Source organism: Vulpes lagopus, chromosome 12 (assembly GCF_018345385.1).
Source record: "Vulpes lagopus strain Blue_001 chromosome 12, ASM1834538v1, whole genome shotgun sequence".
Taxonomy (NCBI): domain Eukaryota; kingdom Metazoa; phylum Chordata; class Mammalia; order Carnivora; family Canidae; genus Vulpes; species Vulpes lagopus.
The window spans coordinates 22,581,729-22,609,493 of NC_054835.1; the positions used below are offsets into that span (position 1 = coordinate 22,581,729).

Genomic DNA, 27,765 nt, shown 5'->3' on the forward strand with positions numbered 1-27,765 from the left:
ATCCCTTTGGGCCCAAAGGTCCATGCCTCTTGCAAGTCCTCTGTGTGGGGAGCCTCAGGGGTCCAGCTGCAGGGACCCAGGGTCAGGGTCCCAGCCTCAGAGTCCTAGACCTGGGGACCCAGCCTAAGAGGCCCAGTACAGTAAGGGCATGAATGAGCTCACCGCTGAAGGAGAGCTGACACATGTCTTCACTCGGGTAATAGCTCCCTGGACCGCACAGTCCCCACGCAACCAGAACTGCACACACAGGAAGGAAGTGGCCTCACAGACACCTCCGGCCTGCAGCCTGCATTGAGGTGGGAAGGTACATGTTGGTGCCTGAAGCCAGCACCAGGCCCTGGAGCCTGGAGGGAGGATGGGGGGCTGGGAGAACCCTGGAGACCTCCTCTCGGCCACAGGGAGCTACATGCTGGCCCACTGGTGTGTGGGGCTTGGAACCTGGCCTCCTTTCCCTCCAGACAAGCTGCTGTTCAAGAAATCAGAGATCCCAGGGCTAAGAAGATGCTGGCCCCACTCTGGGTTACTTCCTGTGGCTCGCCAGCCTCCCTGAGGCCCACTCTCTGACCTTAGCCTTCCTGGCTCTCCCTTCTCCAGGCCCCCTATCCCACAAGCAGGCAAGCTGGAGCAAGTTGGGGGGGGGGGCAGGCTGGGAAGAGCCTCACATGAGGCTCAGAGCAGTTCCTTGCCTGGGCTCCTGGGCCATGCAGCCTCATCCCTGTAGACAGCTGACCTCTCTCCTCCCCACTCCGCCCTTCCCTAACCTCTCCCTGCACCACTCTGCCTTGCAGCCCCCAGCCCTGTCACTGGAATCTGGGCCTTCACCCAAGCCCTGCCCTTGGCAGGACATCTTCCATGCAGACCCCCTTGTACTGACTTGTCACCTATCTACGCTGGTGGCTTATCTCCCACCAAGCCCCAAACCCAAAGCTGCAGCCCCCCTCAGATTCCACACAAGCAGGCTAATCAGTAGTCCCAGACCTGGGGGAGAGGTTCTTTGAGACCCAGGGCAGAGGGGTTCCTCTCAGGCCACCCACTGCTGCGGCTGGAAACCTCTGGGTGAGGAAGAGGCAGTCAGGAGCACAGAGTGACCAGCCAAAAGAGCCCACCGGCAGAGCTGGGGCCAGCAGGGCCTAGAGACATCAAACCTGCCAGCTAAAACATCTTATGAATATTTAACAGCCGTCAATATTTAATTAGTGTAGACAGATTAACTCTGAAATCACACACACTTGGGCTCAGCTTCCCTCACTCCTAGAGGGGGAGTGCTAGAAGGAGGGGCAGGCCTTGAGGGGGAGGCCTGCTCCATGCCATATGGCCAGGGAGGCTGCCCACCTTCCCCTCCCCACGGTCCCCAGCCTCCTCCCCCTGCAGAAAGCACTGCTCCCAGAAACGTCTTAGGGGAAATGACACTTGAGAAGCCAAAGGGAAGGATCTGCAGCTCAGAAAGGATCTGGATACGATGAGGTGAGGGCAGTGCTAGGGGTGCTGTGGGTCGGGCCTCCCTGAGCCCAGGCTGACTTTCGGGAGCAGGTGTCCGTGTGTAATTACCTCTGTGCCGTTGGCATCCCTGGATTATGCTGTTTGTTTATTCCATCTGCAACAGTACCCGGAGTCTTTTATTCCCTTTGAATTTCTTTGAGTTTTATCACATCTTGTGCCACTTTTTAATTTAATGGAGTATCCCTGGACTTCATCATCTGGTAATAAATTGCCATTGTCGATGCCTTGTTTTATAAAAACATTTGGTCAGGGACTTGTAAAATGTCAGACCTGGACCCAGGCTCTGCCTGCCTCCCCATGCTGGGATTAACATGCCAGCACAAAGAGGGGCTTGGGTTCTACACATGTGCCAGCTTGCTTCACAGCCTCGTGCCTTGGGGCATGCGGTACTTTGTGCCCGGAGTGCTTTCCTTCCTCATTCTCCTCCAGGACTCGACTGAGAGGTCATATTTTGTAACCATCTGTTTACTTCCCTGTTTCCCCTAGGCTAGGCTCCTTGAAAACAGTAACCGAAACTTCTAAACACATTATGCCTGACTTGGAAATGATCACACAGTGGGTACTTAATAATTTGCTTTTACTTCTAATAAATTGAGGTAAAAAGAGATTTTAGATAGGAGCTCTAGATCTGTTGAAACACATTGTGTAGACAACTGTGTATCAGTTAGCTATTGCTGCATAACAAACAAGCACAGAAATCTCAGTGGCATACCATACTAAGCATTTATTTTCAAGGATATTCAGATCAGCTAAAATTTGGCTAGTCTAGGTTCATTCAGGCAATTTGCTGTCTGGGACAGCTTGGATTCTCCCCTAAAAGACTGGGAGTTGGTAGGGGTGGCTCTGCTCCCAACTGTCTCTCATCCACCCTGGACTAGTGAGCTAACTGGGGCAATGTTCATCTCATGGCAGTGGCAGAAGTGCGAGAGGAGACACCCAAGTGCACAAGCACATTTCAAGTCCTTGCTTTACCACATCGCTAACATCTCATTGAGATGTTATACGGTAATGTCATACGGTAAAGCCCAAAGTCAAGAAACAGGGAAGTAAACTCTACATTGGATGAAGCCATGGCCAGTATTTTAATTTCTCACAGGTGGGTTCCTATCACACCATGCACAGGACCCCAGAATGACAGGAGATTGGTGGGACAGGAGAGAGACCAGTTCCACAGGCTTCTCCTACCATCATCCCTACCACCTGGCCCAAGGCATCAGGACAACAAAACAGCAACAGAAACAAGGTGTGAAGGTTAAAGAAGCTATTGATAAGAACCATAGGTTAGGGCACAAAAGCAGAGGTAGAAGACAGAGTCTAAACTGAGAGTCAAAGTCAAGGCCAGTGTTTGGATATCACAGGACAGAAGTCAGGGACAAGGGCAAATAAGCTTAGGCCAAGACGTACAGAAAATAAAGCCTTGGACCTCAAGCCAACAGTCCTGGTTATGGCCCCTGCTCCTGCTGTCACCTCGGGGAGAGTCACCCTCTCCTCCACCAGGCCTCAATTTCCCATATATGTGATAAGGACTTTGGACTCCGGGAACCTATACATCCCTGATGACTGACACCTCATACCCTTGGGCTCACATTCTTCAACTTCTGCCCCCTTTCTTTCCTTTCAACATATAAATGTAAGCCTCTCTAAACATCATCAAATTAGAATCAGAGAGCTCCCTCTCTGCCATTTTCATCAGAATCCCAAGGCTTTGGGACAAAGGACCATCACTGGCAGTGGGTCACTGAGAGGTGGGTGTCTTTCTCTCGGACAGGGGGAATCAAATATTGAGAGTTAGAATCAGCAGCTGGTGGAGGGTAAAAGCATCTGCTTTGGAATCTGAAAAAACTGGGTTCAACAGGAGCCTGGGTGGCTCAGTCAGTTAAGCATCCAACTTTAGATTGTGGCTCAGGTCATGATCTTAGTGTCGTGAGATCGAGCCCCGCATTAGGCTCCGTGCTCAGTGGGGAGTCTGCTTGAAGATTGTCTCCCTCTGTCCCTCCTCTGCTCATGATGTCTATCTCTCTCTAAAATAAATAAATAAAGTATTTTTTTAAAAAACAAAAATGTGGATTTAAGTTCTGCCACCATCATTTGCTAGTGTATAATCTCAGAGAGTCACAGAAACTCTCTCGGTCTCAGTTTCTTTGCCGGGAAAGGGTGCTAATTGCAGAAGCACACAGTGCTGCTGGGGACTTAAATGACACATCAAGTATGATGCACGGAGCCATGCCCAGTGAAGGCGCTCTCCCTCTTTTATCCCAGGCTCTTGAATTTTCATTGAGTCTGCCTCCCTCCTCAAAAAAAAAAAAAAAAAAAAAAAAAAAAAAAAAAAACTATATATATATATATATATATATATATATAAAATTAAAATACCTGCCAAGGGTTTAATAATCTCATCAGCAATCCCCTTCAGCCCCCAAGGCTTATATCCGGATGCAGCGATGCAGACTGGGTCGGCATTATCCAATTTTTCTAAGTATTCTCTCTCCTACCTTTCATCAACTGTATTGACAAGGCTTCTGTCGCCTTCTAATTGCCCATCCCTTGGATTTTTTTCCTTTTCCTTGTTAAAGACCAATTTTACAAAGCACTTCAGCAGCTCAGCCATTTTAATCATCATCATTAATTTTATTTCCCTTCTCATTTATTAATGGGCCGGGCGGCTCTCAAGGATCCCTTTCACCCTGATATATTTGTAAAACGCCCTTCTGATTCCCTTTGGCGGCCCCAAGACTTTCCACAGCTTTTATTTCTTCCCTTGGCTGCCCTTCTGTTTCTCCGAAGGCTTTGCTGACTTCAGATCCTCCTTGCTGGGCCCCCCTCCCCACCTGCTTCTGCTCCCCACTCTCCGCCTCCCCCCTCAGACTCCACAGGCAGGCCTGGCTCCCTGGCTGCCATGAACTCGAGGCCCACAGGGCCCCAGTAGCAGCAATGGTTGATGGAGCTCCTACCCGTTCTTATTCTGCTCCCACTGTGTGAGCAGAGAGGCCGGCAGACCCATGCTGGCAGTCAGATGGGAGGGACCAGAGAGGCCCCGCCCTGCCCTGGTCCCCAGCCCCCAACCTCCCCAGGATTTCTGAGCAAGGGAGCTCTGCACAGGAGCGTCCATTCATTCATTACATTACCTCACAATACTGAGGGACAGGCACACCTCATTCATCACGTTTCACTTTATTGCACTTTGCAGATAATTGTGTTTTTTACAAATTAAAGGTTTGTGGTAACCCTGCATTGAGCACATCTACATGGTGGCACCATTTTTTCCGACAGCGTTTCCTCACTTCGTGTCTCTGTGTCACATTTTGGTAATTCTCCTAGTATTTCAAACTTTATTATTATTATTATTATTATTATTATTATTATATTTGTTATGGTGATCTATGGTCATGGATTACAGCTCACTGAAAGCTTGGATGATGGTTAGCATGGTAGCATTTTTTTGGCAATAAAGTATTTTTTAATTAAGGTATATACATTGTTTCCTTTTTAGGTATAATGCTATCACATGTTTACTAGACTATAGTAGAGTGTAAATAAAACCTTCATATGCACGGGGAAACAAAAAGTCCATTTCACTTGCTTTATTGTGATATTCACTTTATTCAGGTGGCCTGGAACCAAACCTCATACCTCTGAGATTTGCCTGTATAATTTACATACAATTCAGCCATTTTAAGTGTTTGATCATTAAATTCAATGATTTTTTCATAAATCTACCAAGTTGTGCAACCATCACCAACAACCCAACTCCATTTTTATGACTGCAATAAGATCCTTCATATCCTTTTAACCCACCCTATCCCATCCACAGGCAACCATGAATCCGTGTTCTTTCTCTCTAGATTTGCCTTTTCTGGATATTTCATATGAGTGGGATCATACAACATACAGTCTTCTGTGTCTAACTTTTTCATTTTGCACTTGTTTGGGGTTCATCCCAGTTGTATCCATAGTTCATTCCTTTTGATTACTGACTAGTATTCCATTGCATTGGATATGCTGCATTTTGTTCAGCCATGTACCTGCTGATGGACATTTGACTAATTTCCATCTGGGGGGACGACAAAGACCACTGCTGTGAACATTTGCATACAAGCTTTTGCATGGACACAGTTTTTCATTTCTCTGGTGTAGAAGATACCTTGGAGTAAAATCACAGGGTCACATGATAAATTGACATTTAGCTTTTATTTTTTTAATTTTTTTAAAAGATTCTATTTATTTATTCATGAGAGACACACACACAGAGAGGCAGAGACACAGGCAGAGGGAGAAGCAGGCTCCATGCAGGGAGCCTGACGTGGGACTTGATTCCAGGATCGGGCCCTGGGCTGAAGGCGGTGCTAAACCGCTAAGCCACCCGGGCTGCCCAAAGATTTTATTTATTTATTCATTAGAGACACACACACAAACACACACACACACACACACACATACACACACACACAAAGGCAAAGACACAGGCAGAGGGAGAAGCAGGCTCTATGCAGGGAGCCTGACATGGGACTCGATCCCGATCCCGGGTCTCCAGAATCACACCCTGGTCCAAAGGTGGCGCTAAACTGCTGAGCCATTGACATTTAGCTTTTAAAGAAACTTCCATGCTGTTGTGCAAATGGACTGCTCCATTTACAATTCTACCAGCAGTGTAAGAGAGTCCTGCTTCTGCCCCTGCTTGCCGGCACCTGATTGTAGGTCTTTTTAATAATAACCATTCTAGCAGTATGAAGTGGTATCTTATTGTGGTTTCGATTTGCATTTCTCAAGGACTAATGAGGTTGAGCACCTCTTCATGTGCTTCATTGACTCATTATTTTCCAACAGATATTTATGGAGCAGCTACTATAACCAGAACTCTAACAAGGTCCAGTGAACAAAATAGCGAAAACTCTTCCTGTCACCTCTATTCTTGCTGGAGAGACAGACAATATACAAGACAGTAAAGTATATAAAATGTTAGATGGAGAGAACTTCCAGAGAGAGAAAAGAATGAGCAGGAGAGGGAGATATAAAATGTTATGGATTGAGATCTCAGAGAAGACAGTCAGAAAGACCCCACTGAGTAAAGACTGGACTGAAATGAGGGAGCTCACTATGTGGGTACGGAGGAGAAGAGCTTTTCAGAAAAAGGCAACAATGTGTGCAAAGGCCCTGAAGTAGGAGCATGACAGGTCCACTCAAGGAGTAGCCAGGAGGCCAGTGTGTAAGAAAATGAGGGAGGAAGTAATAGAAGACAAAGTCAGAGAGGTAAGGGGGAGCCAGATCTTGTTGGGGCTTGTAAGTCATAGGAAGGTGTGTGTGTGTGTGTGTATGAGAGAGAGAAAGAGACAGAGTGTCGTTAAGGAGCATTAAAAGGTTTGGTGCAGACCAGTGACATAGTCTGACCTACAGGTTCACAGAACCACTCTGGCCAAGAATGGCCCATGATGTGGGGAGCAGGGGCTAGAATAGAAGCAAAAAGGGTAGCCAGATGAGCCAGGAGGCTTCCCAGGGACCTGACTTGAGGAAGAGATTTGCCATTCACTGAGATGGGACCAGCTACAGAGCAGCAGGTCTTGAAGGAGAAGACCAGGAGCTCATTTAGGCCACGTGGAAAATGGCTTGGTCAGTAGATGGCCTTGGGAGATGCCGAGTAGACTTCCGGGTACATAGAACCAGAGCCAAGAAAGAGATTTGAGGATCATCAGCAGAATGCTAGTATTTAAGACCAGGAGACATGAACAGAACGGAAAACAAAGGGTTATTATATTTATATCTAAGCGTCACTACTCCATAACTCCCTGGTATAACTGGGATGGTGGAGGCCTGGAGATCTGACATGGCTTCTTATTTCCTTCCCCTGAATCTGAGAGTAGGGCTAACTCATCCATTCAATTTGGGGCCCAGAGGACAAAGCCAGGCCTGCATCTTTGAGGCTTGCCTTGTCCACTTACAGTCCCACATGAAACATAGAAAGAGGGACTTGCATGATGTGCACCCACAAGGATGCACGGAGCATTAGGAGGGAAGCGCACCAGGGTGCAGGTCTTGCTCACTTTCTAATGTTCCTACGGGGTCCAGGGTCCGGAACTTGAGGTATCACATTACAACTCCTCTTCCCTGTGGGAGCATTAGTAGGGGTAGGGAAAGAAGTGGAGTGTGAAAAATGGAGCTCCCCAGCAAAATTCTCTTGAAGGGAAGAAGGAAGTAGGTCCTTTACACTGCATCACAATAGTAGTTGTGACAATGCAAGAATTGCCAATCGTGTGCCATCTCCTGCTTTGTCTACCGTAGCAATGTTAATAGCACATAGGGACACCTTCTTACCAAGGGACATGTGCAGTCTCTGCACCTGGGCTTCTTACCTTGCACCATCCACCAAGTAATGCACAGAGCTCCAACCCTGACATTGACCATGGCAGTTGGAGACTCCTTGCACATCTCTTTCTCCACTACGTACTCTAATAGATTCTCTTAGAATCGAGCATTACTGATCTCTCTAACATGTTCTCCCCACCTTGCCCCTTTGAGCTTGGTTTTGGCACGGCCCTTCCTAGGTCTGGGAACTTGGCAGTCTCTCACCTATGATTTGAGCTTTTGCTTTATCTGCAAGTCTCAGGATACCACAAGGTTCATCATCTGTCCCTCCCACCCTTCCAACCCCCCTCCTTAGCTCCCACCACTGCATCTAGCCTATGAGGTCTTTTTATAGGAATGAACATTCTTTAAACCAAGTCACAGTAACAGATACAGAAAAGCAAAGAGACACAGTCTTGTAAAGGAAATATCTTCTCCAAATTATGGTGCATGTGGAATATAATACCTCTTGCCCTGTAGCCCCCCCGCCCTTGCCCCGCCAAAGAAAGGTTTTTAAATTTAATACAGGGTTGAGGTATTTGAATTTCAAAGAATGTCTGTGCAAGCAGGAAAAAAAAATCGTCCCAAGATTGAGAAGAGAGTTGATACAAATGATAACTGACAAAGTACAACCCAGTGGTCCTCAGACTTCAGGATTTTGTAGTTCAGCAAAAAATTTTAAAGAGAAAATTAAAGGATTCAACATAGAATCACAGGCTTTGTATTCCGCCAAGTATAGATACTCAAGAAATCAAGTCTAGGATCACCATTGTTTCCAAGATGAAAGGATGTTTTAATACCAAGGAAGGAAATATATAATCCCAGAAAAAAGGACAATCCTATTGAAAATGAATAAATTTAGCTGTTTGAAACATTCACTCATGTTTTCTCACTTTTCCAGGAGCTGATGGAAACTTTGGCATGGCGCACCAGCCTGCCTAAATTAAACACGTATCAACTCCCACAGAATGTGCACAGCCCCGAAAGTGCTCAGCCCTCTCCCAGACTTTGCTTCCCTAATCTGCTTGCAGCGAGAGAGGCCCTGAGATGATGGCATGGGGGAAGGCAGGTGGGGTGTGTGTCCTTTCTTGCCCCGGGGTCGTCTTTTCTTTGAGAACTGCTTTGTCCTTCTGAAACACATGACTTCCAATGAGTCGTCACCATTCTTGGTCTTCCCAAGCTGCCAGCAAGCCCCTTACTTCCCCACCACCAATTTTCCCTGCAAGGTTCTGATAAAAACCCAACACCATATTCTAAACAACTGGGGTAGCTGGGCTTCCAAGAACAGCCACATCTTGGTAGACGGCTGTGGCTGAGGTTAAGGCAGCTCCCTGTGGGTTCTGCAGCATCTCTGGGTCACACACACACAGAGCCATACCCATAGCCCTCCACTCTGCATTGGTCTGCTTTATTTTTCACTGTCATCTAGGTTACTATTAATATATGTGCAATAGAACATAGTGGGAGTAAATGGTACGAGGGAGGAAGTTGCTTTAAAGTCCACAAAAGTCTCGATATCATAGAATTCTGTGACTTCTGAGTCACAAGGAATGAGAAAGTCTGTAGCTCATACAGGGCGTGAAAATCTTATGAGCTGAGAGAGGGGAAGCCAGTGTGTCGGCAGAAGGCAGTGTGGGTTCCAGCCCCAGCTCCACTAGCCACATGCCGGTGGACAAGTCACTTTACCTCAGGGTTTTCACCTATAACAAAACACACTACTACCAGCCCCAAAGGGCCATGGCGATGGTCGGGTGAAGGAAGGGGCACAGAGCATCCGGTACTGCACCTGGTCCCAAGTGGGGCCTCCTTTCTTTCCTTCCCTGGTTCCCTGACTGTAGGGGAGGGAGTCTAGGCAGAGCAGAGTTGGAGAAGAGACATGTGTTAAAAGATCAAGGGTAGACCCTTGGCAAATATGGGGAAGATTCAGTAATATCCCAAAAACCAGTCCCTGGGCCTGGCTGGCTTATGTAAGCAAGCTCTGTGGTCCCGAGTTGGCTTCACATCCCTGCCTCGGACACTGAGCTGCCGCGTGATGCAGCGAAGCCCTGTACGACTACTGCCAGAACCTGTGTCGGGCTGGAGGGCGCTCAGCACTGCTCACGTGACCCGGCCCCCCTGCGGCGTACCTTGCACACCCGAGCTCCTGGGAGGCAGACATTCTCATCTATTATGATGGTGTGTGTTGCATAACAAGAGGAACAGGAAGGTTTGCAACTGGTCCAGAGTCACCAGCTGGTACCTGAGACTCCACATCCCAGGCAGGTTTGCCTTTGCTCCGTGCACTCCCCCATTGCCCCTGCCAAGGAAAGGGGAAAGGCCGGAGAGAAATAGACAGGACAGCTCTCCCAGCAGGCCTGCTGCTCAAGGAGAGGCCCCCCTGAAACACTTCATGTGTGCTTCTTGGTGTGAGTCTCAGAGGCAGGGGGCGGAGGGGCATATTATTTGGGGAGGGCGCTATTTAGATATAGAATGAATTGTAAGAGGACATGGACAGACGCCATAGAAAGGAGGGGGATGGAAATGGAAGGCAAAATATTTGTCCCTCCCTCCTTCTCCCCTCACTCTCTTCACCCTCTCCCTTCACCCCTTCCCCTCCCTCCTCTCCTCTCCTCCTCCCACCTTCTCCATCTCCCACTCCCCACCACACAGGAGGATCAGGAACCCAGCCCACCCCACTACAGTTCCTGCCTCCCCCTACCAGGACCCTGGCTTGCCCTCCTCACCACTTGGCCCATTCCCATTGCCACCTCCCATTCCCTCCATCAACCTACTTCTTCTACCAATTGCACATTTCCCCAAGAGAAATTCAAAGGCCAAGGAGAGATAAGATGACTTCTCAGTCAATAACCCCTTGAGCAAGTTTCTCAAAAGGATGCTTTCCTGACAAACTCGTAAGCCTTGTTTTCTCTGTGATTTCAAATGAAAGCCCTGTCACTTACCCTCCGGTGATAATTGATCAGTTATCACTGAGTGCCAGCTATGTGTCTGACACTGAGCAGCCCTTTTACATATATTGATATATTGTGGCATTTAATCATCAGAGTAATCCAGATATGCCCTCTATCCTGCTCCCTGATTATACAGAAAAAGAAACTGAGCCTCAGAAAAGTGAAAGGATTTGCCCAAGGTCACACAGCCAGCAGGTAATGGAGACCAACACAGAAAAGGTTCATTAGGGACTCCTGGGTGGCTCAGGGGTTGAGCATCTGCCTTCAGCTCAGGGTGTGATCCCAGGTCCTGGGATTGAGTCCTGCCTGTGGCTCCCCACAGGGAGCCTGCTTCTCCCTCTGCCTATGTCTCTGCCTCTCTCTGTGTCTCTCATGAATAAATAAATAAAATCTTTTTTAAAAAATTGATGAATGAAACAGCTTGTAGGGATGGGTTGTGTTCTGGGAGAGCTGGGCCGAGCTGGCCTGGTGTGAACTCCTTGTTCCCCCCAGCAGCCCCGGAGGTAGGGAGTGTCATCACCCCACTGCATGGCTGAGGAACTGAAGCACAGAAAGCTTAGATATCTCACCCAAGACCCAGTTGCAAGTGGCAGAGTCAGAATTCGGTCTAGGCCTGGCTGACTCCAGAATCCAAGCTCTTAACCACTTTGCTAGCAAATAATGCCTCACTATTATAGAGCACTACACATGTCAAAGTGCTCCCAGATCTATTAGCTCTCTTCATGCTCACAGTAACCCTGCAAAGTGGATAGGGCACCCGTGATTATGCTCATTTTCCAGTCAAGCAAATGGGACCCAGAGATGTTCAGTGACCCACCCAAGGTCACACAGCCAATTATTGGAAGGGCCAGGCCTGCTGGCCCCAGGTCAGCTACCTCCTTGCTGCTGCATATGCTCAGAGGGTCCTGATGCCCAGCCAGGGACAGAGGCTAGAGTCCAATCAAGAGAGAACTAGGAATAGCCATTCATTTCCAGACTCTGGCATTTAATTCCCAGGCAGGACACCTGACCCCTTGCCCTATGCAAGCACCTGAGGACCATCCACTGGCCGGTGCCCTGCCGTCCCCGAGTCTGGGCGCAATTATACACACACACGAGGAATTGTCGCCTAACAAATTAGCAACAGGTAAAAGCAATCAAGCCATCTGTTGCCTCCCACCCACTGCCACTGCCTAATCCCCCTTCTCGGCGGCGTCCCCAGCTCCATGCTCGAACACAAATTAATATACTGGCCTTTGCATATGTATTTATGGCTTCAGGTGGGGAGAGAGCCACAGCAGCAGGTGGCGAGAAGGCAGTCACTGGAGATGCTCTGCTCATGCAAATGTCCTTGGTGAGGGAGGGAAGTCAACTGAAGGGCAATGGGATGGGCTATTGAGAAAGCAGAATATGGGCCCTGAATTGCCAGCTACTTGGAGAGGGCCCTGTGGGGATGGTTCTGTGTTCCTCGTGGAAAGAATCCCCCACAACCTACTGGCTCCCTCCATGGTCTTGATCCCTCTAGAAACACTGAGGTGAGAGGAGGCCACGTGAAGGCCCATGGTCAGCAGGAGACAAGGATGGAGCAGGAAGGAGCCCTAGGCACCGACAGCCACCTGCCCAGGTGCTAGTCTTGACCACATCTCGGAGTCTCAGTGTCCTCATTGCAGGTTCCTAAGTTACGTGAATGCGCCAGCCAAGTGGGTGCAACCCAAGAATGAGAACTTATATGAATACTGCTGGTGTCCTCTGAGTGCTTACCTCATGTGAGCCCTTTGCTGTTGTGCCCTCATGGCCACCCTATGAGGTAGATGTCACCACCCCCATCTTGCAAATGAAGAGATAGCGGGTATAGGGAGTTTAAGTTCAATGATTTGTCAATAGATACTTCCAGTGGCCCTAAGCTGGCCCCAGGCTGCAGGTGAGCACCTGGGAGGCAAAGGTATATAAGACAGAGCTGGTCCCTGTCTTAATGGCAGGCCCAGAATCAGCCATGAGTGTAGCCCAAAGGATGAAGAGGAATCATCCAGAAGGGGAGAAGGGTACCCCAAGAAGAGGGAGCAGTGTGTACCATGGCCTTGAGCAGGGCCAGTGTGGCTGGGATCTGTGCAGGGCAAGGCACAGCTGGAAGGGAAGGAGGAAGGGAGGCAGACCCAGGCCAGGCAGGCTCCAGAAGAAGTTCTGGATTTTCTTGTGTGATGGGAAGCTGCTGCCAAAGGTCACTCGGGTCAGTTAGATACCAAAGATGGGGTCCTGATACCTTCCCACACTGTCCCCTCATATCCTGTGCTGCTTCTCCCACGGAAGTGACAGGAAATTATTAGTCACCTCCTTGATCACAGAGCAGGGCAGAATGCGGGTGCTGGGGATCCCCAGCGTGGGTTTTCATCTCCTAGTCATGCACCGGTGTCACAGAGCTAGGCCAATGTCCTTCTGATTTTAAAGTCCCCAGTTACCCAGGATGGGGCCAGCAAAGGGGAAAGGAGCCCCCCAAACAGGTCCTCCTGGACCACCAGAAGGACTACTTCAGGCTTGTGAGGCATATCTCTCACCACTCAGGAATCTCTCTGGGGGTGAAAAGGACAGAGAAAGATGCAAGCCCCTAAGCTTGTGGGCTGACATTGGAATGGGGTCTGGGAGGGGTTCCAGTCCAGGTGGGAGGCACAGCCAGACTCGACCCTCACTGGCTGTATGACCTGGAGCAATCTTGTGAACCTCATTATACTTTGGTTTCCCCACCTGGAAACTGAATAGTCTCCCTCATGGAGGGGTGGTGAGGACGGAGGCCTGCCAGGCACCCAGCCTGAGGTCTGCGCTTAGTAGGTGCTCAGTTGATGCACAGAGACATTATAGCGATCTTGATCTATTTGTAGAACACCCCTCTCTCCAGCCAGTCAGCATCAGCCCTGTATCCCCCACCTGTCCCAGAATTTTGTGCATCTGATTTCAAATCCCTTGTTAAAAGTAAACTTTAAAGGGGTGACTGGGTGGCTTAGTTAGTTAAGTGCCTGCCTTTGGCTCAGGTCATGATCCCTGGGTCCTTGGATGGAGCCTTGAGTTGGGCTCCATGAGTTGGGCTCAGAGTGGGGGCGAGGTCTGCTTCTCTGTCTCCCCCCTGCTCGTGCTCTCTCTCTCTGTCTTGCTCTCTCTCTCTGTCTCTGTCTCTCTCTCTCAAATAAATCAATAAAATCTTTTTGAAAAATAAGCTTTAAAAAAAAGCCAGAAGAGAAGGTAGGGAAAGGAAAAAAAAAAAAAAAAAAAGAGGGAGAGAAGAAAGGAGCTTTTTTCACCTGAAGCCAGACCTCTAATTCTGCCGGTGGCCAGGGACAGCCCTACCCGCAGCCCCTCTTGCAAATCAAAAGCTGCAGAGCAATCAGCTGCAAATAAAGCACGGGGTTCTCTGAGGGTGGGAAGCCAGAGAGGAGCTCTCGCCTTCCTCCTGGGCTTACGGCAATGCCTCGGTGGGTCCCGGCTGTGCCAGACAGACTGGGCAGGCATGGAACTGGTGGGGAGGGCAAAGGAGGGTGGTCAGTGCCAGCTGCAGGCCAGGGAGAGGGAGGAGCCTTGAGACCAGCGTTGGCTGTGTTGTCAGATCTGAGTCCTCACCCGAGAGTCTGGCCTGTCACACACATCCCCAGGCCTCCATCATTTCATCTGTGAAATGGACTCCTGGCTGGCCCCATGTATAACACACAGCAGGCCTCCTTGAATGGTGCTTCTCACTGACTCTCCTCTCTCTACAGGCAAAACAGAGGAATGGAGTGGGCCCAGGTGTCCAATCACCATGCCTGCTGCCTCCTGCCCTCCCAGCACCAGGCTGTCCCTCCTCTCTTGTTCCCTAGAGGCACCTTCCTAGTGACAAGCCACACAGCTGGGCTCTCACACCATCATTCTCTCTCTCTCTCTCTCTCTCTCTCTCTCTCTCTCTCTCTCTCTCCCCCAAGCCCTTGTCAACCTCCCCTTTGTCTCCCCCCACCCACCCCAGAGGTGTCCCAGGCACCACCCCACAGGTCTCACTGCCTCCAAAATCCCCTAGGCCCACCACACACACAGCTGCAGATCCACTCCCCAGAAGCCCAGGTCCACCTGTCCCCGTCCTCTGCACCAAGCTCAGCCACACTGCCCATCTCCAACTGCTCCTCTTGACGCCCTGGCCTATGGAACGACCAGCACAGCTCCCAGTACAAAGATGGCACCCAGCCAACAATGGCTAACCTTTCCTTCCCTCCCTCCTCCTCACTCGGCCATGCTGTCCTTCCCGATACTCAAGCTACCCTAGACTGTCTCTTTGTTTCTGCTCATGCTGTCCCCTGGAAGGCCCATCACCTGGAAGGCCCATCACCCTCTGGTGTCCAACTAACACACTTTCTTCTTTCAGAATCCTACCAGCCAGAATATTGTCTCCCTTACACTATGCAGAATTCAGACTCTTTATCCTAGCTTCCAGCAAAGTCCACCTCTAACAGGGTTATTTGCACTGATGGATAATTTTCTCAGTGGGCGTTGAACCCGTACACAGACCAGGATGTTAGGTGTCACTGAGATGCCGGTAAGACCAAAACTCAGGAACAAAGTGAGTCTGAGCTGGGGCTGCCCCAGGGTGCTCACAGGATGCGAGGTGCGCATTGTCAAGAGTGTAGAGCTGAGGGGCAGAAATGATTGAGAGTGTGTGCATCACAGTTCACAAGTATGCATGGGGGATCCGTGGGGCACAGGACTTCCTGTACCAAAGCCAGCACACAGACCTCTCTCTCTTACACACACACACACACACACAGAGAGAGAGAGAGAGAGAGAGAGAGAGAGAGAGAGAGAGAGCACACAGATATCTTGTAAATCTTCACATCCTTACACCGGACGATTGGTAAAAATAAATCAACACGTACTGAAATGATATCCAGCTGTGCTTGACAGGTATCCGGCTGGCTGGGCACATCAAAACTCTTTTAGTAACTGAATAATAAAATAATGAATAATGACAACATGCTCTTCCCTTTACAGCGTGTTCATCACAATGGTGACCTCACAGAGTCCTCCCAGTCTGGTCCCATCCTTCAGGCATGGAAGCCAGAGAGCACAGTCTGCTTGGGCTCTGATCCCAAACCTCCGAAGGCAGTAGCTGTGGAGGGCTCTGCATCTGCAGGAGCTGTGGCTGGTTGGGGATTTAGCTGGAAGTGGAGCTCCTCCAAGCCTGAAGATCTATGCTGCCTACTTCTGTGAGACAGATACTGGAATGTTCCATTCAGGTTAAGTGATGGGGGATATGAACATCACGCATCCTCCCTCAAGGCTCGGCTCAGAACAACTTCCTCCAAGAAACCTTTCCTGGTTTCTCCCCTTACCCCCAGGCTCCAGAATGTTCCGGCAGCTCCAAACCCCAGCAGGTGGCATAGGTCCTGTTTGCACTTCTGTCACTTGCTCCTGCAGCAGCCCTTCAGCTTTAACAGGGACAGGGTCTCGTTCACCTCGGGGCCCCCCAGTGCCTGGCACAGTGTCTGGTACATCTTACAGTTTTACCAAAACTTTACTGAGCATGAATGAAGGAGAGAAGGGCGGTGGTGATGAATGGAGAATCAGCCCTGGGCACATAGCAGCTCCATGTACAGCTATGTTCGTAGAAGCAAGGCCCACTACATGTGCATGTCTGGGCAGAGGGACTTAGTGGAGGAAGGTGCTAGAAAGAGAGAGAGTACAGGAGCCTGACTCCATCCTCTTCAATTCAACCTGGCAATTTTCCCCAGAAGGAGGGGGTTAGGTTAGTCTTCTGAGGCTGGAACAAGGAAACCCAACAGGAAAGGAAGCCCCTCTGCCTTCAGTTTGACCCTTAAAAGGGGGCCCAGCCCTTAGCCTGGGTGCCTTCTGCTCCCCAGGAAAGATCAGCCTGGATGAAAAAGCCAGTGTTCTCTGTTTCTCTGCCTACCAGGGGACGGGGGTCCCTCTTGCACCTTCCCTCAGCTTCCCTGGCTGAAAATCCCATGGGGAGGAGTGTTTCTTCTTCAAGTACTTAACTCTACAGGAATGTGAGAATCATCCCTTCTGCAAACCTGATGGAGGCTTGGGAAAGTTCATCTCCTGTCCTGGCAGTGGCTAGTGGCCAACTGCGAGTGAGTTCATTAATATTAATGTTAATAATCTCCTACATTTACTTCACGCTTTCCCGCTTACGAAGCACTTTCAGATCTATCATCTCATCTGATGCTCACCACCAGCCTGGGAGGTCAGCTGGGCAGTGATTACCATCCCCATATGTCCCCAGGAGAGAGCTAAGACTCAGGGCAGTAAGGGGTCCGCCCTAGGCTGTCAGGGCAGCCAGCTGTAGGAGAGCTCGGAGCACAGGCCCAGCGCCCTGACCCCCGGGGCCCCGGGCCCAGGCCGGTGCTCAGGGTCTTCTCACTGCTGCCAGCCCCTCTCCCGGCCCTCCTCCCGGCCCCCCTCATCAGGGTTCATCATTGTGGGCATCACCCCCGCCTGGTTCAGGTGATCTGTGCTCAGCCATCACAAAGACAGGCTTAAAATAAACAAGAAAGCCAGGCTTTCGCCATCTGCTAAAATGGTAAAATGACCTGCCAGCAATTTGCAGAGTGACCTTGGGCTGGACACTTCCCTCGCTGGGCCTCCATTTCCTTGCATGTCAAGTGGGAGGGCTGGCCTCTCTGTCTCCTCCAGCCCTGCCCCTCCGTCATGGGAACCGTTGAGGTCTGAAGGGCCTGCCCTGGGTGCCTGGCTCCGGCTGCCAGCAATCATGCCCCTGAGACCCCCTCCTCAGCATTGTGGAGTGGGGACAGAGGACAGCCACCTCTCCTGAGCGAATGGCCACCAGGAGAGAGAGCTCTGAAGTAACAGAGAACACCCGGGGCTCTCCTAAGGATGGGGCCAGGGTTAACCAAAATGGCTATACTATAGCTACTCTGCAAAGTGCTTTACCTACATGACCAACCTGCCTCAAAACAGCCCTACCAGACAGCAGTTTGCTTATTCTTCCTACAGGAAACTTGAAAGATGAAAACGTTTTTAGATGAGAAACCCAGCTCAGAGAGGTTCCTTGGGCTGCCCAAAGTCACACAGCAAACAGCAGAGGCAAATTCCAGACCCAGATCTGGTCTGACTTCTCAGTCCCAAATGCTAACAATCCAGAGGGTGGAAGGGGAGGGGTGCCTCCTCTGGTCTCTTTTCTTTGGCTGCCTCACCTCTCTTCTTTCTTCTCGAACCTGGTTTCCCCTGGTGCCTCAGCCCTAGGCGGGGCCTCCTCTGCTGCATCAGCTCCCCTGTCATCTCAGCCCAGGCTGAGATTTATGGATCTCACTTCAAGGATTTTTCTTTAATAATAACATTTATAATCATTTTAGAAATTAAGAGCTGAGGATGCAAAGCATTTTAATTAAAATAATCCGCAGTTGATAATTATAGGACTCTCCTAGCTGGAACCATCTCTTCTTTCAATCTGTTATGCTCCCTGAGGAAGGCAGGAGATAGCTGTGAGCCTGTGAGTGACTCTGGGACCTGTGTGTGGCACAGAGTGGCCCAGGGGTCACTGTCAGGGACTGCCTTCTGAGGCGATGGGCTCAAGGGTGACCCCTGTGGCCCAGGCAGGGCTGGTTTCCCCGTTGGCTCAGAGCAGTCAAGAGCCCAGGCACAGAGGCATACAGGAAGGCCCAGTCATGAGAAGATGAGTCGAGTCTCATGTCCCACCCCACCCTCCCTCCCACCCCAGGCACTGTCCTGCCCTCTGTGGTCAGGAGAGGGCAGCGAAGGCCACCAAATGCAGATCCAAAGGCTGGACTGGAAGAAGGGGCATAAAGGACAGGAGGAGCCCAGCTTGGCGAGAGTGGGTACCAGTAAGAGTCAGGATAGCCCCGTGCCACACCTGCCACGGAGACACGAACTGCCACAGCCTGTGGACGACGTGGGAGAATGAGGGGCATCCCTTCGCCTCAGGAGCTCACATTCCCGCAGGTGATAAATGTGTACCCCAGCCACAAGAAGAAGTGACTGATGCCCGAGATGAAGCTGCACGAGTGGGGCCAGGCACCAAGTCTGTGTGGGAGGCCATGGGAGAGGCCTCCACAGGGAAAGGATGCCCGGACAGAGCAGTGAAGGATGAATAGGAGTGCACCAGCCCAATGACCATCACAACCACTGGGATTTCTTGACTGTTTACCGGGCGCCAGGCACTTGGCGGACTGGTGGCTGCAGCATCTCATTCAAACTCCACCCTGAGTCTGAATGAGTTGCTTTATGATAAGCACCCTTGTTTTCCAGACAAAGAAACAGGCTTGGAGAGGTTGTGTCATGTGCTTGAGGTCATCCCATAGGAAAGAGGCAGAGCTAGGCCTGAAACCCAAACCATGCAAGCCAGCCCTTGTGCTTAGCCAGTGGGCTGTGGGGCCACTCTGGGATGACTGACTTCTGGGATGGACACTTCCCTAGAGAAGGGGAAGGTACAAGGGCTCCGGGATTCAAGTGGGTGACAGGAGCTCATAGGACAGGAGGCCAGAAAGATGGGAGCATGTTATCCTGCCAGAGCAGTTTTAGAAAACCCTAACTGAATGACTTCCCTCTGTGGGCCCTTAGTTTCCCCATCAATACTTTGAGGGTGGGGCTTTCTCTAGAAGCCCTTCTCGCTTGGGGGATCTTTGGCTTCCAGGACCACCACTGCATCTCAAGCTCTGAGAGGGTTCCCTCCCCTCCCTGCAACCCTCAGCCTTCAGGAGGAGGAGGGGGCACAGAGGAGATACTCTCCATCAGGGTTGTTCACCTCAAATCCACTTAGATTAAAAACCTGATGGGAAAAAATAAATAAAAATTTAAAAACAAAAAAATAAAAAAAACCTGATGGGGATGGGGTCCTGATAGTGGCCTCAAAGTGACCTCCCGTGGGCTGGTGAATGAATGCCTCTGTTTCCTCCTGGGGGAAATGAGGGACATGGACTGCTCAGCCAAGGGGAGTGCTTAGACATCTCCACCAGGAGGAGATGGCTTTCCTGGCACCTTAGGCCAGATCTGTCCCTCCATGGGCTCCCCCTGAGGCCTGGGAGTGGCTCAAGCCCTCCCAGCCCAGGCAGCCTCCCTCCCCGCCCACAGTGGAGCCTCGCAAGCAGTGGATGTGGACCGGAAGAGGATTATGCAGAGTCACTCATGGATAAAATTGGTTCTCAGCCTGAGGAGCCAGAGGGGGGATTTCGCTATGAACATCTTGGAAGGCCTGGGGCTAGCACACTGGTATCGAGGCGGCCTAGGATGGGGGTGGCCGCTGCCAGTCCAGGGCGACACCGGGCTGCCCTCCATCCCAATAATTACATCTCAGGCAGTGTCCTGGGTTTCCGGATAGACACCTGCTCTGTGCCCTCCAGAGGGCAGACATTGGCTGGAATTGCCGAGAACAAACTTGGCTAGCCAGACCCACCCTGGGCTTCCAGGGATCCACTCTGGGTGGTCACAGAGGGTACACTAGCTTTACAAGGCTCCAGGCTTTGGCCAAGGATGGATTAAGTGAGGGCTTGGAAGGAGGTGGGTATCCAGAAAGCCTGCCCAGCAAAGCTCATCCTTCATACCATTTTCTTAAATAGTGACCTCTCTGGACAGGAAATTTTGCCCACCCTATTCCCCCATCACCACTTCAGAGAGCACTGGAGGCCAAGGTGATTTCAGTAATAGAGTTTAATTGCAGCTAAAAATAATGGAGCAACCCATATCTCATTTCCTGTATTCTATGACTATAGGCACCCCCAAATGGAAGGAGGGGTGGGGATCAGTACAAATTCAGAACTGAAAAACTTTTAGATGTAATAACAATAAGGATATAACAAAGAAAGCAAATAAGTGGCAGATAGAGGATTCAGATGGTTACTTTGGATGGAGGGAGGCAGACATAGGATGGGCAAGAGGAAGTCATCCAATTAAGTAGTGATCATTATCTAAGTGTTAGCTTTATGTTGGTTGATGGATTTACAATAAGTATTATATTTTTAGCATGAATGAATGAGTGAAAAATACGACCAAACATGGACCAATGTGGAGAATATAACAAAGACAGTAATTATTCAAATTCTGGTTATCTGGACTTTTAAAAATTGGACAAAAATATTAAAGAAAAACGTGAATTCTGAGATTGGACTCTCCTACCTTGACTTCCTGGATACCTGAGCCTTCCCAGATTTCCCAGTAGAGTCTTAAAGCCCAGCTTATATTTCCCTCTTCTTCTTCTTTTTGAGGGGGGAGGGGCGGAGGGAGGGGGAGACAGCATCTTAAGTAGGCTCCATGCTCAGCATGGAATCCAACACAGGGCTCAGTCTCATGACCCTGAGATCATGATTTGAACTGAAACCAAGGGTTGGACACTTAACCAGCTGAGCCACCAAGTACCCCTAGAAATTTCCTTTTCTTGAAGCAGGATCCAACTTGGTTCCTTTAGTGTCCTGGATATCATAAGAAAAATATTCATTTTAAATTTTAAAAAATTATCCTACAAGTTTCAAGCCAAATGGTGTCTGCTCCCCTGGGACCCAGGGGGCCATGGCTGCAGGAGAGGCTGGGACCAAGGATGCTGAAAGTGATTTGGGGAGCTGAGAGGGGCAGTAGATCCCAAGGGCCTGCTTGCCTTAATTCTCTCTCTGCACTTTAGTCTTCCTGCCTGGGAGTCTTGTCCCCAACCTAGGTCTCGGTGGGTTGGGTTCCTTACCACTACCATTGCCCTCTAAGACTAGGACAGGGGAACTGGCCTTTTCCTAACCTCTGTCTCCATCCCTCTCTCATCTTTCCTGCACCCCTGCCCCCAACCAGGACATCTCCACAAGGAAGGGTCCTTATGGGTCCTGGGCTGTCAAACTCATTGTGCTCTCCTGCCTTGGGGTGTCACGCTGCCTTCAAGCAAAGGGATGAGTGCTCCTGAAGAGCTTCTCTACCTCCCAGAGCAGCAGGAGAGCAGGCTTCCCACCACTCCAGTCAGACAGAGGCCCTGCCTCCTTGCCTCAAAGCCCCCAGGGAAGCAGAGATGGGGGAGACACTGATGCCCTGTCCTTGTTCAAACAGCTCCATCTCTGTCTCACACTTCATAAGTTCTTTCGTCTAAACAAATTACCATGGAGCATGTCAGCGAGGTATCCCGTGCCAGTCTGTGAGGTTACTGTGGGCAGAACTGAGACGAGCCAGTGCTTTTATAGATGGGGAAGGAGGAAAGGCCAACTAAGAGGCCAACTAAGGGCATGGGGCAAATATCTGGGCCCAGAGAGTTCTCCTTGTCCTGCTGCTTGCTGCACAGCACGCCTCATGACATGTACTCTCCTTGGCAGTGCTTTGAGGGCTAAGATCCCCACTTGCTTTATGGGGCCTACATCGCAGTGTTCTAAGGTCCCAATTTGCAAAAATGGCTCTAGGAGGACAGGTTCACTGTACCTGTGGGTGACAGCGACTGGCCTAGACCCCAGGTCACCGGATTCCCAGGCCAGAGCTCTCTCTGGCCACTCTGCTAGTCTAAGTGAGGCTAGAGGAACTGGGGCTGCCTCCATGGTGGGAAGGTTCCCTCTACCTTCCACTGTGGGAAAACTACCCCAGAGAAGGGGAGCTGACGGGTAAGGACCAAGGACAGTGGCTGCAAAACTAATGACTGCTGAGGAGGCTAAAGACCCTTGGTAACAAGACTCATTGAAAAAATTTCAGAGAGAAAATGGGGTGTGATCCTGGCTCTGTCCATTTTTAACTGTGACACCCAGGCCTAGTAACTTACCTTCTTTGAATTTCAGAGTCGCCGGTGCAAAATGAGACTTTAATTGTTTATCTTCCAGCCTTAAGAACCACATTGAGAATTAAATGTGATATGATGTGTTGCAAAAAAAAAGCCTCCTAAATGACTCTGGTCAACTCCAAGATCTGACCCTTCCCTCTTGGAGAGGAAGGAATTGCGGGAAGAGAAAGCAGTCTTAGTCAGTGGGGGTGCTCCAGGACAGGCAATTCTGTGAGTATGCACTGGGCATGTACTGTGTACCAGTCACTGGGCTGGTTGCCAAGGACAACCAAGGGGGTTAAAGTGATCAGTGTGACCCCTGCTTTCTTGGTGCCTAGGCTCTAACTCAGTGACCCTCAGCCATGGGTGTGCCATAGCATCTCCCAGAGGGGGTGATAAAACATCAATACTCAAGCATCATTCCAGACCAGCTGAAACTGAATCTGTATTTTATTTTTGAAGCTCCTAAGCAATTCTTATCTGCAGTCAGGATGAGACAAGAAAATCAGCAATTACAGTACATTCTCATCTTTGCTCTGCTCAGGAAAGTACAGGGAGAACCTTGGAAAGGTGCCTAAGTTAAACTTTTGTGGTGGTGATAAGGGGAGACTCTGGGAAGGCTTTCCGGAAAAAATGACAGATGACCCCTTGCAATATGATGGCAAGTTGGAAGAACTGAAGGCAGTCCTGCTGGACTGAGCTCAGAGGGTGATGGGAAAGTACATGACATAAGACGGGAAGAGGCAGCCAGGGCCAGATCACAGAGACATGCATGCCCTATGAGGGACTTGCACAGACCCCAAAGGCAGTGTGGTACATCGGAAGGTTTTAAGCAAGGGAATGACATGATTAGATATCTGCTGTCTGCCTAGGGAATGTATGATGTTCATCTGGGTGCAAAGAGTTCCCAGCAGATGGGGTTCAGGACCTCCTCTGCTACTGCCCCATGATGTATGGGGAGGGCAGAAGCTCTCCCCAGGGCCACTGGGTGCTCCCAATTTAATCTGAGTTCCACGGTGCATTAGCAAGGGGCTCCTGGGCCAGCCAAGTCCCTGGTACTAATCGGCCACTGAAGCAGGATCGATGGCAACTGCATTGATCTTGCCTCTCTTTGGCTTCTTAAAGAGCTTATTGACCAGAGAGCCTCAGGGGGCTGGAACGTTGTCGTGAGGCAGAAACCCGAGACTCATCCAAATGCGGGAGGAAGGCAAAAAAGAAGAATGTAAGGAGTGGGGCCCATCCCTGGGTCCCTCCCACCTCACCCAGTCTCCCCCTATTTCTGGACCTGGAGTGCCACCTCCACCCCTACAGTGGTGGTTGTCGCATTCAGAGCTCAACCCTAATCCCACACCCCTATCCCAGGTTCTAGTCAAACAAAAAGGCCTTCTCTTCTCTTTTCTGTTCTCCTTGTCAAGGAAGTGATCTCTACCACCATTTCTCCAATCTGACCATTTCCTTCTTCCAGGTCCAGCTCAGATATCACCTCTTGCAAGCCCCCCTGGCCTAACCTCATCCCTAAAGCAAGAATCAGGTCTTTTGTACACCCACAGCAGTAGACACTTAGCTATACATGCAGCACTTGTCATTCTTTTTACAACCCTTTACTGTACCTGTCCCAGAATGCAAGCTCCTCAAAGATAGTAACCTTGTCATTCACCTTTGTGCCCCCAGCACAGCACCTAGGATAAAGCAGATGCCCAATAAAGCGTTCTGGAATGAATACTGAACTAATGAATGAAGGAATAAATGACTGCTTTAAAATGTCCTAAGGACTTCCTTCTTCAACCCTAACCTAGCACAGCCCCCTGAGGGTAGCTTAATCAAACACAGATGGCCCTGCATCAGATCTAGATCCTGAAATATTAGGACTGGAAGGACTCTTGTGCCTTGTTGTCATCAAGTTCAATCTCCAATTTTACAGTTGAGGTCCCAGGTCCACAGAGAGGAGCCGGCTTACTCAAATTTCACAAAAGCAGGTGGCAGGCCCAGGACCTTCCAGATGTTGCTTTATTTGGATCTGGCAGTGGAGACTTTGGAATGGCTTTGGCATTGTCAGTGGTAATGACCTCCAGATAGTCCCATCCATTACCTTGACTTCCTGTGACACCCGTTGTCTCTTCAGGTAGGTCTGGCTGAGAAAGTATCTATTATCTAGATCACAGGAAGGAGGTTCCCAGAAGACTTCTTATCTTGATTCACTATGTGACAAAAGGACAAGTTACTTCCTGTCTACAGGCCTCTGCTTCCTAATTAAAGTGAAGGTAAAGATTCTCTGTTTTTTTTTTTTTTTCTCTCCTGGAGTTAGGAGAGGTGACACCTGCTATTCTTTGAAAACCGTCTTCAGGAGGTCATGGCATCTGGTATCAATGAGAAAGGGCAAGAGATCCTAGGGTCTGGGAACTCAAATTGGGAAACATAGCCTGTTTTTGTTAACTTTTTGTTGAAATACAACATACATACAGAAAAATGCACTTATCATAAGTGTGCAGCCTAATAAGACGTTCAAAACTGAACCATCTGTGTGACCAATATCCAGATCAAGGAACAGAACCTTCCTAAACCATGAGGACCTCCCCTTGTGCTCCTTCCACTTACTGCCACCCAAGTCCCCCATGCTGCCTTCAAACACCATAGATTAGCTATATCTCTTTTTGTACTTTGTATAAATGGAAACCTACAATATATTCTCCTTGGTGTATGCCTTCTCTTATACAACATTGTTATTCTGAGATTCATCAATAATGTTGCATGTCATTGTTGAGTGCCCCTTCTCATTGTTAGGTAGTATTCCATTGTGTGAACACAATGAAATTGTGTTCCATATAATTTATTTATCCACTCTATTGTTGAAGGGCATTTGGGTAGTTTCCAGTTTGGAGCTATTACAAATAGTGATAAAATAGGCTGTTTTTAATATTTTAAACAATCATTTTAGAAGACAGATGCTTAAAAATAGCCAAGGATAAAATAATCTTGCACTTATTCTCTCATTTAATAAATATCTATTTAGCACCTACTATGCCCAAGAATGATCTTTTCCCATCCTCTCTTGAGCTCAGCTTTTATAGACCAGGTGATATCCCACCTTTTATAGAAAGTCTTTAGTGATTGCTCCCTTACAGTGACATCTACCCTCCTCAGAAGCTCCAACGTGAGTCTTGCAAGAACATACAGTAGACATTGAGTTCACACGCTGGCCCTTCTCCTGCTTCTTCTCTGTGCTCATTTTCAGGTGGGTCCTCCAGAAGAGCAAATGTTAGGTCTCATGTTTCTCTGCCTTCCACAATACCATGCACAGGATTATGCATGTTACTAAACTCACCAAATAGGAACTGAATTTAACTATATCTCAGTTACAAGAAGGTGGCATAAATAAATGAGGATAAGATTTAGGCAAAACAAAAATATATATACAGAACATGGGCAAAATCCATGGACATCATTGGATAGGACCACATTAGTTTTAAAAGCCAAAATGAATAAATTCTAAATCATGGGCTGCTATAGTTTATCTTTTCTTCCCTTTCCACTCATTGGTGCAAATAATCAGAAATGGTTTAGTAGACCCAGAATTTTGAATAGTGGACAAATTTCAGGACCATGGATAGGTAGTCCCACCTGCTGCTCTCAGCAACAATGGCAAAATTTTCCACAAAGGTCTCCTGGTTCACTGAAGTTTTAAAATAATTCACATTCTACTTTCATTTTCCTATAGACTTCTACTAATCTCTAAATCCTACCTAATGACAGTGGAAAAAATAGTCTTTAAAACCAAATGGACTTGAGATTCAAATTCCAACACTATCACTTGCTAATGTAACGTTGGGGAAATTACCTCATCTCTTGGAACCTAAATTTCTTTGATTTATAAGTGGTGATTATAAGCCTTCATTGTTTCAGATATACTTTTCAGGTCTGAAGTTAGTATTTGGTTCTCTTTTGAAGTATTTATTTATTTACTGAGACTGGTTCTATCTTTACACTCTGTGAGCATACTTTCTTTACATCCTTGAGCACAATTATAAGAGCTGTTGTAAAATCTTTGTCTGCCAATTGCAAACTCTGGGTCATTTTAGGACTCATCTCTACTGATTATCTCCTATGGGTCCTGTTTTCTTGTTTCTTTTTACACCAACAATTTTGGACTGTATCCTGGATATTGTGCATGCTAAAGCTATGGAGACTTTGGATTCTTCATGTTGCTAAGAAGAGTCTTGGGATTGTTTGTTTCTTTATTTAATTGAATAGGTCACTTGATTGAACTGTTCCCCACAAAGCTGTCATTGCATTAAGGGACTGCAGCTGAAATTTCTGTTTACTCCCTTTTAGGCTTTGCTGCACAACTTGGCTTCTATCCCACACACATGCATTGATTCAGAAGTTGACAATATTTTTTAGGCAGAGTTTATAACTAGAATCTGGGGCTCCCCTCTCTGGTTCCTGAGTTTCCTCCTTCATTTTCCACCTGCTATAGTTGCCTTGAAATATATTCCCTCATTGTTCAAACCAATAGGACTGCAGGTTTCTATCCAAATTTTAGCCATCCAGGGCAGGAGGACAGGAGCTTGCTCTCAGACTAACCTTGTAAAAACTGAGAAATTCACCAATGCTCTTCTCTTAACACAAGTATCAATAACCTCCCCCACCCCAACTCTGAAATTTGTCTGTTTTTGAGTCTATCTTTTCTGAAAATAATTTTTTTAATATTTTGCTCAGAATTTCTAGTTGTTATCTGTGGGATGGTAAGTCTATTAAGAGCTAGTCAGGAAAAAAAAAAAAGCTAGTCAGCTAGGATCAGTAGCAGAAGCCTATAATACCTCTCTGAAGAGTTGTGTTGAGGGTGGTATGCAATAATATCTGTGAAATGTCCATAGTTGTCAATAAATGTTGCTTCCCCATACCACAATTTCCAAGCTTCAGTTTTGATGCCTGAGATCGTCATTCCATCAATACAGAGTTCTTCCTGAAGGCCTTTCATTTATATCGTATCATTCTACCCTCACAAAATCTCTAAAGGATCTTCAGGTTAGGCATTATTCCTCCACCTTATAGGCAAGAAAATGAAGATTCAGAGGAATTACGGGCCCACCCAAGGCCACATAGCTAGTCAGTAGTAGAGGCTGGACCAGTTCCCGCCTTTACTGATGATGTCTTCTTCCATCAGTATCTGCTGACAGTGAGGGCTGGCGAACAGTAGCAATTGAAGATAGGTTGGAGGAGGGATTTATCCCACACTCTTATCCCCTTTTCTTCAGATGAATCCTGGGGCTATGGATGGATGTG

The 27,765-nt window shown here is 48.7% G+C and overlaps 1 long non-coding RNA gene across 3 annotated transcripts in view; it reads right to left on the reverse strand.

The window, feature by feature from the left end:
- Positions 1 to 22,914: 22,914 nt before the first annotated feature.
- Positions 22,915 to 27,765, reverse strand: part of LOC121473962 — a 38,904-nt gene continuing 34,053 nt past the window's right edge. For all 3 annotated transcript variants that reach the window (XR_005983268.1, XR_005983267.1, XR_005983266.1), the window contains 2 exons: positions 24,572 to 24,680; positions 22,915 to 24,161 (listed from right to left, as the gene is read on the reverse strand). This is a non-coding gene — a long non-coding RNA (uncharacterized LOC121473962). The remainder of the gene's footprint in view (positions 24,162 to 24,571; positions 24,681 to 27,765) is intronic.